Source organism: Trachypithecus francoisi, unplaced genomic scaffold (genome assembly GCF_009764315.1).
Source record: "Trachypithecus francoisi isolate TF-2019V2 unplaced genomic scaffold, Tfra_2.0 Lachesis_group16, whole genome shotgun sequence".
NCBI lineage: Eukaryota > Metazoa > Chordata > Mammalia > Primates > Cercopithecidae > Trachypithecus > Trachypithecus francoisi.
The window spans coordinates 67,971,302-67,983,518 of record NW_022681461.1 but is presented as its reverse complement, the minus strand read 5'-3'; the positions used below and the strand labels follow the sequence as shown (position 1 = coordinate 67,983,518).

At 38.0% G+C, this 12,217-nt stretch overlaps 1 long non-coding RNA gene across 1 annotated transcript in view; it reads left to right on the top strand.

Moving 5' to 3' along the window:
* Positions 1–9,994, top strand: part of LOC117098760 — a 44,388-nt gene extending 34,394 nt beyond the window's left edge. The window contains exon 3 of the long non-coding RNA XR_004443579.1: positions 9,896–9,994. This is a non-coding gene — a long non-coding RNA (uncharacterized LOC117098760). The remainder of the gene's footprint in view (positions 1–9,895) is intronic.
* The last annotated feature ends 2,223 nt before the right edge of the window (positions 9,995–12,217 follow it).

Here is a 12,217-nt window from a genome sequence, read left to right as displayed (position 1 = left end):
AAGCATCAGGTCCATGTGACCATCCTGATTGCTATTATTGTGTGTGAGTCCCTTGCAAACTCAGGCTCCATTTTTAATTATTCCCAATTGTCACTTTGCACTGAACAAACAGACCAAACCTTTGTCCAAATCATGTGTGATAGAGCAATATTTTTATTTCCTATAATGCCAGCAACTCCCATTTGCTTTCCCTCTAGCTCTTGCTAATTTCCAGGGATTTGGCTGCAATTTGGAAAAGGCCTCTCCCCATGGAGGCCACGGTTTCCAGCCCCTGTTGCCTTCCTGGCACTGCTTTCTAATCGTCCCCCTACCCTTTGCTAATATTATATCTGCAATCATTACTCCATTTTGCCGTGATTTTAATTAGAGGACATGTGGTATCTTTTAATATTCTTCTGCACATTGAGGCTCCTGAGCACTTGTTACCAGCCAATGCCTCACTATAATTTAGAAGCTGTGGCTTCATAAGCAAGTCCTCCAATCTTCTGATATTAAATTTTCAAATTAATCTCTGCTGTATGCATCACTGGTGATTATCTTGGCCTAAATTATGCATCTTTCTTAAAGTTGGGAAACAACGGCTCATCCCATCTGACAATGAATCTATGCTGATACCCTTCTCTCTAAGGAGAAAAAGTTTGTTTTTAACCCTCTATGGGCATAATTAGAGATCTCTTTGACTCCAGTTTTGTTTGCTATCATCCCACTTGTGGCTACAATAAGAGCAAAATTGATCCTGTGAATGCTGTCTCAGCCCCTCTTGTGGGTTCCCATTGCTTCCAAGAAAAATCCAAGCCCCCATTTATCGTTCAAAAGATAAACTGTTTAAATATCAAGCAAGAGTGATATAACTATATTATTAGAAAAAAATATGGAGTTAACTGATAATGGCCTGTGGTGTTTTTCCTCAAAAGGAAATTTTACGGTACAGTGGGATGTACACAGTCTCTGGAGTTGGAGGGACTCAGATTAATATCCATTATTCAATATTTATTACCTTCCCCATTTCTAGAAAATTGTTTTCCTTTTCTATGCCTCAATTTTTATTGTCAGAACTAACAGGGTTGCTATGGCAGCACATAGTAGGTTCTCAAAAGACAAATTTCCTTTTTCTCTAACTTCTTCCCCTGGGTATTTCTTGTAGGAGCAGTCCTCAAGGCTTGCAGGATTGAATCTAAATATGAATAATTGGGCAATGTAAAGAAAAGATTTTGGAGTATTTATAGTCATATATCGGAGGTGGGATTTGGAGGAGCAAATAAGCCAAAATTAGATTATTTATCAAAATCTCCCACATGTAGTTTTGTGGGCTCTTTCAAATGGGGATGGGATCTGTTCTCTTGGTTTAATTCAGGAGTCATTGTTCCTGCTTTAAAAGTGGACTGCACCATCTAACTATAATCTTTGTCTTCACAATTGTGTCACTGTGCTCACATGAAGCCACTGTCCCATCAAATGAGAGGACAAATAAACTTCCAGTATGAAAAACAAAAGATAATCTGATACGTTTCAATATCAAAAAGACTACCACCAGACACTCTATAAGATGACACAACAATCAAACAGCACTGAAGATCTGGATTGATCACATCTCAAGACAATTATAATCTACTCCTAAGCTCAGGCTACGGTACAACTAAAAGGTGGACTAAGAACACAAACCAAAATAATTCTCTGTCCCTGTGTTTGACGACACTGGAAACAGGCATACTCCCCTCTCTCTGAGCTAAACAACTCTAGGATGATGTATTCTAGCTCTTTCTTTGCTAAGCAATGTTGAGAATAAACAAAAATAATTTAGCTGCTTGCTCTAGGAAATAACTGCTCCTGGAAGATAAGACTGGGAACTAACTAAACAGCTTATTTATCATGAATAACACCTGACTCATCCAGAATTATTTCAAGACCCTCCGCACTGTGACCATCAATCCAAAGCTATCATGGCATAATCTCTGCCCAATCCCAAATAGTTTCTATCTTGTAAGACTCTCCTTTAATTCAGTCACCCCTGACCCCAAAACCATATATATTTCTATTTTGAAACACTACTAAGACTATCTCCTTTCCTGCAGTAAATCTAATAAACTGAGCTTTTCTTGATCAATAGACTTTTCTGGTGATCTTTGGGGAATCAACAGTTGACTCTGTAAAGTACTTTATTACAAGACTAATTGCATTTAACTTTCTTAAAAATCAATTTTTCTGTTTTTTATCTTTTTATTTATTCCCCCAAGAAATATTTATTGAGTGTCAAGAACTATCCTAGACATGGAGAACCAACTATTTTTGCCTTCATGGAATATACATTCTAGTAAGGAAAGTTTGACTGCAGGTAGGCAGGGCTGGGGTTAATCAGGCTTTGTCAGACATGATAAGTATTTATTCCTGGAGGTTAGTTGTGTCAGGCTGTTTTTTGCTTCTGGTATTACCATGTCTTAGACTCTAATATGTTTATATTAATAGCATCTCACATTTGATGTCCAAAGATGATGTCCATATTAGTGTCTACTTTTGTCCCCTCTTCTGTAGCCATATGCTCCCTCTTTCTACTTTTACCTTCTTTTATTTTACAAAATTTCTTCAACTCTCTATGTTTGTTCTGTTCCCCTTTCTATGCTTTTTCTAGGACAGGGTCCTCACAGCCAATATTCTACCTTATTTAGCCTATTTGGGACTGAAGGAGTTCTTGCCTCCCTAGGTTAAGTCCCTTGAAGAGAGCCTTTAAAAAGACATAGTCGATGAACTCTTTCTACAGCTTAAGTAGTGTAATGCATTATTGACTCTTTCCAGATATAAGGTCCCCACTACTGCCAGCATTGATGAAGAAACTTTCCCTAGTTCACAAGTGTTAACAGGCCTCCAGTCTTACTCAACTTCTTCCTGGAGTGGTTTACTCCCTTCTGAAGCGTGATTGTCTCAATTGTATCTCAAGTTGGGAGATACAGAAACCCAAAGAGCGTGGAGGTTTATTTGTAAAATGATTATGGCAGTTTGGAATTTGTTAAGTGCTCAGGTCATTGGACAATGAGATTTGTGTTTGCCACACCACATCTTGATGTTTTCTATCATAATGTTAAATGCAGAATGTTAAAACTCTATTTTGAAAGACTAAACCATTATGTGTATCCAATTTTTATTCAGAAGTTTAATATACAAAATAGACAAAAGCAAAGTAGCTCAGCTGAGAGCAGGGGAAGGTCTGAGAGCTGGCATATCAGATGCCTCTTTAGCGCTGCTAAGTCCCCAGAATCCACTGAAGGACCTTAGGTTGAAACAATACTACTTGACTCGGAGTTAGGGCAACATGATTCTCAACAGAAACTCAAGACCCTTTGTCTTAGTCCATTCAAGCTGCCATAGCAAAATACCATAGACTGGGTGGCTTAAAAACAATAGATATTTATTTCTGGTAGTTCTGGAGACTGGAAGTCCAAGATCAAGGTGCCAATGTATTTGGTATCTGGTGAGGGCCTACTCTTTGGTTCATTGATGGTGCCTTCCTGTGTCTTCACATGGTAGAAGGAATGAGGGAGCTCTCTCGGGTCTTTTTTATAAGGGCACTAATTTCATTCATGAGGGCTCCACATTCAAAACGCAATCACCTCCCAAAGTTTCTTCCTCCAAATATAATCACTTTGGGGATTAGGATTTTGTGATGGTTAATACTGAGTGTCAACTGGATTGGATTGAAGGATACAAAGTATTGATAGTGGGTATGTCTATGAGGGTGTTGCTAAAGGAGATGAACATTTGAGTAAGTGGGCTGGGAAAGGCAGACCCACCATTAATCTGGGTGAGCACAGTCTAATCAGCTGCCAGCTCAGCTAGAATATAAGCAGGCAGAACAATGTGAAAAGAGAGACTGGCCTAGCCTCCCAGCCTACATCTTTCTCCCGTGCTGTAAGCTTCCTGCCCTCGAACATTGAACTCCAGATTCTTCAGTTTTGGAACTCAGACTGGCTCTCCTTGCTTCTCAGCCCACTGCCGACATATTGTGGGACATGGTGATTGTGTGAGTTAATACTGAATAAATTCCCCTTTATATACATATTTATTCTATTAGTTTGGTCCCTCTAGAGAACCCTGACTAATACAGGATTTCAACATATAAACTTTAGGAGAATGCAAACATTTAGACCATAGCACCCTCCTGTAATAAACACTTAGACATTGTCAACAAAATGTTGCAAATTTTTACAGGCGTAGCCCAACTAGTCATAACAAAAGAGAAATCCACTAGTGCTATGAGTCAAAATAGAACTATAAATGAGAGTAGAAGTGCATGAGCTAATACTGCCACTGGGGTAAGGGTGGCCCTTAAACTAGGGACTAGGCTGTTTAACACATGTTCAGAAACGCATGAGCTAATACTGCCACTGGGGTAAGGGTGGCCCTTAAACTAGGGACTAGGCTGTTTAACACATGTTCAGAAACAGAAGACATGACCTTGGGCTCACCAGCAGTCTACCTGAGAAATGGTTGTAAAATCCATTAAAGCGGTACTTTCTCATGGAAGGAAGGGAGTTTATAAAACCACCTCTCATCATAAAATGAATTCAAGAAAACATGTCCAACTATCTCTAGTCTCTGGTTGGAAAAAATCCTCCAAGAATCTGTGAAATTAAAATCATAATCCTGTTTCACTTTTGGGAATCAGGTTTGAATTTAAATTTCCTTTATGGTTTGTGAAGCCACAAGCTTTTCTATTAACATACAAATGATCCCAGGTCTGTGGTCCCCTTTGGGCACCTGGAAAATTCCAACACAGTTACTCTCTGGAGAGATATACCCTCACCTCAGGCTGTACAGGAAGATGAGCTTACTACCCCAAAGCACAAAACATAAAAGAAAATGATCCACCACAAGTAAGAAGGAACAGATGTAATAAACAGCTGATAAAGATCTTCTACCATTTCAATTAATGGAACCATATGATATCAACTACAAAATCAGTATTTTTTTTTAGAAAAAAACAAAGACACAAAGATGCATTAAAACCATAAGAAATGACTAAAATACATTGAAATATATCCGGTAGATAAAAATCAAAATTAAAATAGTCATCTGATAAAAAATACAAACAATGAAATAGCACTTTAGATACAACCAAGGAGGGAATGGGTTGAGTAGGGCCTTGGGTCCCTTATTTGAAAACTATGGACCAAGCCCTATTCTGCTGTTTCTTTGTCTCCCCTGTACTTGAAACTAGACTGGGCCAAGGAGAACTAGATTAGAACAAGCACCACTTCCTGAATACATCCCTATACGGCTGCTCTAAATCATCCATTTAGCAGAACGGCCTTCAAATTCTTTGATGTTAGAAATCTTCTGTAACTTTTCTACAGAAACAAATGATCACCTGTTAATTGACTCTGGGATGGTAAAATCTGTCAAATATCAGAAAAGATTTGATCTTCTAGTCTAACATTTCAGACTTTGGAACATAACATCTTGTTTATGGCCTGGTATGTAACTTCTTTTAGGGACAGAGGATGCATTAATATATGGATGGACAAATGCAATGGAGAGTAAAATTCCCAATTTAGGATAGAAATCTAACTCACACAAAAACTGCTAAGTCTATCAACCTACACCTTTTCCTGAAAGCTAACAGCCTCCTAAACTGACAGAATAGCAAATACTCCAAATACTCTGCATTTTAAACTTAACAGAAATCTTAAGATTTAGAAACCATTTTATTTTTAAAACTTACCGATAAGAAAAATGAGGCCTGTAGAAGCTATTTCATCCACACATAAGCACATCTCAGTTTTTTGTTTGTTTGTTTTTTTGAGAAAGTGTCTTGCTCTGTCGCTCAGGCTGGAGTGCAGTGGTGTGATCCCGGCCCACTGCAACCTTCACCTCCCGGGTTCAAGCAATTCTCCTGCCTCAGCCTCCTGAGTAGCTGGGATTACAGGTGCCCACCACCACACCTGGCTAATTTTTGTATTTTTAGTAGAGACAGGGTCTCATCATATTGTCCAGGCTGGTCTCAAAGTCCTGACCTTGTGATCTGCCTGCCTCAGCCTCCCAAAGATCACAGTTTTTAACATCAAAGCTCATGGACTCTATCTCTATACTCCGCAATATTCCTTTCCTTGAATTCTGAATCATAATTAACCAAGTTTAACATTGCAATCCTAAGCACCCAGGCTGGAGTTATAAGACCACCTGCCAAATGCATTTGAATGTTTTGTTTCTTTGTTTTGTTTTATTTTTTTCCCTAATCTAGCAATAAAGAAACTAACAGCGAAATTCAAATCTACCACCCCCTGCTAGGGTCAGCTGTTCTGTGAAAACATGGCTGCTGAAAACTCTCACTTCGAATTTCACCCAAGCTTCTACGTACGGCAAAAATGTATCTCTCCTCAGGCTTCTCTGGGGCCTCTTCAGCTACACAGAGCAGTGGCTATGTGTGAGGACATTAAGAGTTCATCACTGAGAAAAAGACAGTGGGACAAGAGGGACACAAAGGTCATAGAAAGCAACTCCCATGTTGGGGTAGGTGTAAAAGTAAATGGCAGAGGGTCGCTCATGGTGGCTCACACCTCTAATCCCAGCACTTTGGGAGGTCAAGGCAGGTGAATCACTGGAGGTCAAGAGTTTAAACCCTGCCTGGCCAACATGGCAAAACCCCAACTCTACTAAAAATACAAAAATTAGCTGGGCATGGTGGTGGGCACCTGTAGACCCAGCTACTTGGGAAGCTGAGGCAGGAGAATAACTTGAACCCAGGAGGCAGAGGTTGCAGTGAGCCGAGATCATGTCACTGCACTCCAGGCTGGGCGACAGATCGAGACTCCATCTCAAAAAAAAAAAAAAAAAAAAATGGCAGAAAGGAAACAAGAAATATCCTGTCACATGGACATGGATAGAAAGGATGCAGGTGTAGAAAGGGCTCCACTGAAGGGGCAATAATAAAAACTAACTTTAGGAAGTACTTAAAAATCTGTCTCTCTATAGTAAAGCTTTTTCCAGGTCTCTATTCTCATTCTAACATTTTTCTAGGACCAATGGAAGGAAGAACAAAATTATCCATGTATTAATATTTATAACTCTCTAGGCTTCCAGGTGTTTTTGCTGTTTTTGGGTTTTTATTATTATTATCAATCTAACCTCGAAAATCACTACATATTATTTTAGCTACTATTTCTGAGCCTTTGCACATGGCTGGTACAGAGCTGTGTTCCTTAGATATATTATTGCCTGTGAACACAACAATCCCACGTGATCCACATGATCATGATTATTGTCTCTCTTTTATAGACAAGGGGAGTGAAGCCAAAAGAGATTCACTTGTTAAATAGAAGAACCAGGATTTGAAATCAGGTTCTTCATTTTCTATGGCTTTGCTCTTACCGGCCATGATATACCACCTGCCCTTAGCAACAGGTGTCAAGGAACCAGAACAAAGAGGTTACTATGGGAAACTGTTTTCAGAAATGCTGGGTTAATGTAATTAAACTACCTGACATGATAATATGCACAGGAAATCTCCCACAGGAGCAGAGAATATGGTGTATTCCCTAAATTTGTTTGATCACAGGGTCTTTTTTATAGCATATCTTGTAAGATAACTGTTCTATAAAGCACACATTGGGAAATATTTTCATAGGCTGATATCTCACTGGAGCAAATCCAACTTAATTATTATAACCAACATATAGGTTCCCAGAGTGCACAGAATAAGATAATCAGCCCCCTTATAGAGTACTGCTTTGGCTAAGCTCCTTTCTGTGTGCATATGCTCTGAGTTTCAATGAACATCTAGAAGAAACCTGTCTTCATATAATTCCATGTTGTGTGGGGAAGGTTAATGGTGCCCAGAGTTTTTTCTCCTAGAAATTTTGTGCTTTTCTTTTTCACTTTTTTTTCTCAAACACCATAGAGACTTTTTTATTTATTTATTTATTTTTTAATTTTTATGAGTGGCTTTTAACAGAGGCATTTAATTGGTAATTTTCGAGGTCTTTCCCTGAACTCAACTTTCAAAACAAAACTGTGTTAAAGTTACCAAAAATAAAAGTGAAAGAAGACTTGACTTTATACTTTTTGTCAAAATGAGAAAGAAACACTGCCAAGTTTTTCACAAGTGGCCAGTCATTTCTAAAGCTGTTTTCCCCACCTGGACCAAGCATAGTATTGATATTCACAACCTGCTTCTCTACATGTTCCCCTCAACTTGGTGGCAATAATTGCAATGTAGATAATTAATAATTAAATAAAAATGGAATAAATATTGAACATGGAAAAATGGAGAAATGTTCTCTAACAGACGAAGGAAAGAAGAGACTTGAGATATTAAAAGGGAAGTGAGGGTAGGGTGTTCTGTCTTTGTATAATATCAGAGCTAGGAAACAGCTTGTGAAATGTTTCTGCTCTTTAGTGGTTATTTTAATACCCTGTTTATGAACAATAGGAAAGAAAGAAGAATTCTAATTGCTCTTCTCTTTGAGGTTTCAGAGTTCTTACATATAACACCATCATTCTTGGACCCTGAAATCATAAAATGTATGAGTAAAAGTGAGCCTGGAAGTCATCCAATCCAATGATTTAAAACACCATGTTCCATGCAGTCAGAGGAGAGATACAAAGGAACTTCTGGGGTTTAGGGCTCCAGGTCCCACCTTTCACTTCAGGGAGAGCAGCTCCATGTTCTTATTGGGGGAAAAATAAAATTGTGTTAAGCTGGGTCTTCTAGTCAACACGGCATTTGGAGTTCATGCTATTGTCTCTGTGATCTGCATCTAAGACCTGAAATGTCAAAAATGTGGTTTTGAGTAAGTACAGCAACATATTCACAATAGAGAATAGGAGGAATGTAAGAGAAGCCAAGAGAAGGTGGCGTTTAATTAAAGGAAGGAGTAGCTCCAGAGACTTGAAACTATGGATAACAGCAGTAAAGGGCCTGGAGGCAATACCATGGGCATTTCCTACTGCTGGATGGTAATGCCGAGTACTCAAGGGGCAGAAGGGTATTGATGGGGCTGAGAGGTGGCCAGGCTATGTGAGCCATCCCCACTTCAAGCTGTTAGTAACAAAGAGTTGTAAATAGAGGGACCATTTCCAGGTAGGAGACAAGGCAGAACCCAAGTGGCCAGAAATCCGGAGATATCAGTGGGAAAAATCCTTCTCTTCCTGCTACATTCCACCCATTCCTTAATCCTACTGAAACCGAGAGGGAAAGATTTCAGTAGAAGCTTCCACCCTTTAAAAAGTTAGCTGACGGTCTTGAAGTTAAGGTCAACTATAAACATAAGCTATGGACAAGAATTATGGATATGTGAGAACTAGCACAATGAAAGGGAGAGAACAAAGAGGGGAAAATGCTGATAGAAAATGCAGACAAGAAATTTAGAATAAGCATAATTAACATTATCAACAAAATAGGTAAGCGGAGCTTCTATGAAACAAAATTAAGAGGTTGTATAAAAGAAGAAGGAGGAGGTCTTAGTAATGAAATTGACATGGTTATATAATGAAAAGAATAACAGGAACCACAGAAGAGATAGACTGAATAACAGAGTGGACAGAGTCAAGGAGAAACTGGTGATCTGGAAGAGTAAAAATCTCTCAGAATGAATTTCTGTAACATGAGATGCACTCCCAGATCCCCTTCAAGAAAAAAACTCCCTGTCCAGCTGCTGGACTGTGCTTAGCTGATAGCCTTCAGCTAGTAGCATCGTAAGCATCCATCCCAGCTTTTGAGTCAAGATCATGCTGTTCTCAGGGCAGCCTCTAGCCAGTGACTGAGCAAGAGAGTGGGAAGCTGGGGATTCTTTCATGGGTGACCTTGACAGATCCCTGACAGGCTGTCAGGGACTGCTAGGTTAAAAATAGTATGCTGACAGCTCCCTCACCCACCCAATCCTGCCACTCCCTTTTAATTTCACAGGTGTTACTCACCATTCAAACTTTTCAACTTTGCCACAGCATCCTATTCCTGGAAATCCAAAGTATCACAGCATCTGAAAGGTACAGGAAGATTGAAAGCACAAACGAGAACCCAAGAAACATGGGGCAAGCAAGGACTCACAGGTATTGGGGGAATAATGTCCCAAATCCACAACTTAATCCCTGGAACATGTGACTATGTCACAAAATAAAGGTAAAATAAGAATGCTATATGCAACTAAATTATAACTTGAATATGAGAGATAAATAATGATATTTATGGGCAGACAAGAACTTAAAAAAAGCACTAGCAAAAATATTTCTAGTGCATGATTAAAGAATATACCAGAGGTTGAATATTCCTTATCCAAAATACTTGGGAAAATAAGTGTTTCAGATTGTGTATTTTTTTAGATTTTGGAATATTTGTACATACTTACCAGTCAAGCATCCCCAATTTGAGAATGTAAAATATCAAAATGTTCTGATGAGCATTTCTTTGAGTGTTATGTAAGCACTGAAAAAGTTTCTGTTCTGAAACATTTTGTATTTTGGCTCTTATGGTTAAAGATACTCCACATGTATAAGAATAATGAATACAAAAGGAAGTCATGATAGGCAATAAGTAATTGTGAGTAAAGAAAATACCACATTGGTGTCTAGATTAGACATGAAAGATAAACATATGTACTTTTTTCTCTATAACAATCTGGAATTCAAATTCCAATGCTTCCAACCAGGTGATGGGGGTCAGAGAAGAAAGCATAACTGATTTCTCTGTCTTTGATAGATAACTGATTAACCTTAGATGTTGCTAGAAAAAAGTAAATTAATAGAATGTTTGATAACAATTGTGGGAAACTCCTTAAATAATAGAAACCAAATAAGTAACTTTCAAACTAGAATAGGAAAAAACAGAAACCAAAACTGTATCAATTTAAGAGAAACAGGAAAGTGATCATTAAAAAAAGAAGAAGGTAAGTAAACAAAAAAATTAATAACAAAGACAGCCAGTAATATGTTACTTACAAGAACTATTTATCTCAAAATAAAGGAGAAAAACATATATTGGAACATATAAATCGAAAGAAACCTTGTATAGCAATATTTATATCAAATAAACTGAAATTTAGGGCAAAAAGTTTTATTATGATGGAGAAAAGAAAATATTTCATGGTAAGAAGCCTAGCAATATACAAAGAAAATGAATCATTTACGATTTTGTCTCATCTAATGATATAAAGTCCAAATGTTTCAGCAAATTCCAAATAATTGTGCATTATACTGATTATATTATCTTATCATATAATTAAATTCAAAATGAAACAAGAAGCTCAGTAAAATTTCAATATTGTAGACTAAAACTTGTTATTAAAAATATTTTCATTGTTTAAAAATTTTGAAAACCCATCAGCTGATTCTATTTTACAAGTTGGGGTAAAGGAGAACTTATTGACACAAAAGTCAGGTGTTCAAGCCCAAACAATGCAGCAGAACGAAGGCACTGGAAATCCTTGTCAACAAAATCCAACTAGAGAAAAAAATGTTTTTAATATAAATTGTATAAATGCAAAACATAAATGAAATTAAACAAGCAAATAAAGCCCAGACAGAGAAGATTCAGCCTCTGCTACCAGTGCTGTGTTTTTAGTGTGGTATAAGGCCCTCTGGTTTTAAAGTGAGTGACAAAAAGGCTGGGAGAAGTTTAAACCCTGGGGTGGAGAGTGGTGACACTAGAATTGCGATAATGCTGGATAATAGGGAATAATTATGACACTGGAGTACATATTTAAGTTTGAGGATCATTTTTAACTGTAATGCATGAAAATAAGACCTTTTTTTCTTTTCAGCTTCTTGGTAAATTTTTATTCTTAATTTTTTTTTTTCCTTCATGAGCACCTTTTATTTTCCATATGAAACTCAAAGTTAGAAAGCAATGGGGTTAACATGATCATTAGTGCCACATGTTCTAAGGAAAAAAATAAATAAAGGATCCCCAAAATAGCTGTCCATCAATGGAGAGTCACTGCTATCTTGGAGAGACAGCAACACCAGAAAGGAGAAAGAGGCACAAACCACACCTGCAGAATTAGAGGAAGCAAGTGGGGAGGATGCAGAGGAACAATGCTACGTTTCCTGTGGAAAAAGTCAGTCCCATCTGCTTTTGAAGGATGATGGAGAAGACATAATAGGTAGAATGTTTTACTTTGGAAGCCTCTAAAGACGGAAGGTTGTAGACTGGCTTGGTGAGAGGGTAAGGAGCATAAGAGAGAACCATGTATGGAAATTAACAGCTGTGTTGCCATGATGATTGCTGACTGAT